At 66.7% G+C, this 684-nt stretch overlaps 1 protein-coding gene across 1 annotated transcript in view; it reads right to left on the bottom strand.

Moving 5' to 3' along the window:
* ALKAL2 (ALK and LTK ligand 2) overlaps positions 1-684 on the bottom strand; it is a 31,005-nt gene that overhangs the window by 11,410 nt on the left and 18,911 nt on the right. The window lies entirely within an intron of this gene.

The following is a 684-nucleotide window of genomic DNA, read 5'->3' as shown; positions in this document are numbered from 1 at the left end:
CGCCGATTCCCGCCTCGGACCTCGGGGCGCTTTTATCCCCGCACGCGCCGACGTCAGGCGGGTCCCCGAGGGCTCCGAGCGGAGCTTTAATTAGCAGCCTCCGAAGTGTTCGTACCCTCGTGCGGATCTCCGTCAGTCCCCCCGCCCCATCTCCCTCGCTCCGTCCCCGTCTCCCTCCCCTCTTCCCTCCGCCCCACTCCGCCCCTCTCCCCCCCACCCTGCTTTTCGCCTCGTCTCCACCCGTCCCCTCCACCCCCGCCTTCCCCTCCCTCCCGCGGCCCTTGCCTCCTCATCCTCCCAGTCTCCCGGTCTCCTCCTCTTCCCCGTCTCTCCTCCCCCCGCGCCTCCCCCCCCCCCGGTTCTATTTCCCTCCGTTCCTGTCATTTGTGACAGGATGAGAAGAAACGCCTTTACCAGGAACTCGGATCTGTTTCTGTCTAAATGCAGACCTTGGCTATTAACAAGGAAGCTGCCTGATTGCCTCGACACTTAATAAGTCAGTTGGGGTCTATCCGATTTGGAGGCATTTGCCGGCGACCCTGAGTCCGCCTCAGGGACCCGAGCGGTTCGGTCGGCCTGTGCGCGAGTCTCGCCCTAGTCCCCCAGGCGGCCCCGGCCGAGGGGCAGGGGGCTAGGCGGGCGGGGAGCACAGGCGACGCCCAGGGGGCTCGAGGGCGCGCGACT

The sequence above is a fragment of the Carlito syrichta genome, unplaced genomic scaffold (genome assembly GCF_000164805.1).
Source record: "Carlito syrichta isolate Samal-C Ts95f unplaced genomic scaffold, Tarsius_syrichta-2.0.1 Scaffold137413, whole genome shotgun sequence".
Taxonomy (NCBI): domain Eukaryota; kingdom Metazoa; phylum Chordata; class Mammalia; order Primates; family Tarsiidae; genus Carlito; species Carlito syrichta.
The sequence above is the reverse complement of the archived record's forward strand: the minus strand, read 5'-3'. Positions and strand labels throughout refer to the sequence as shown.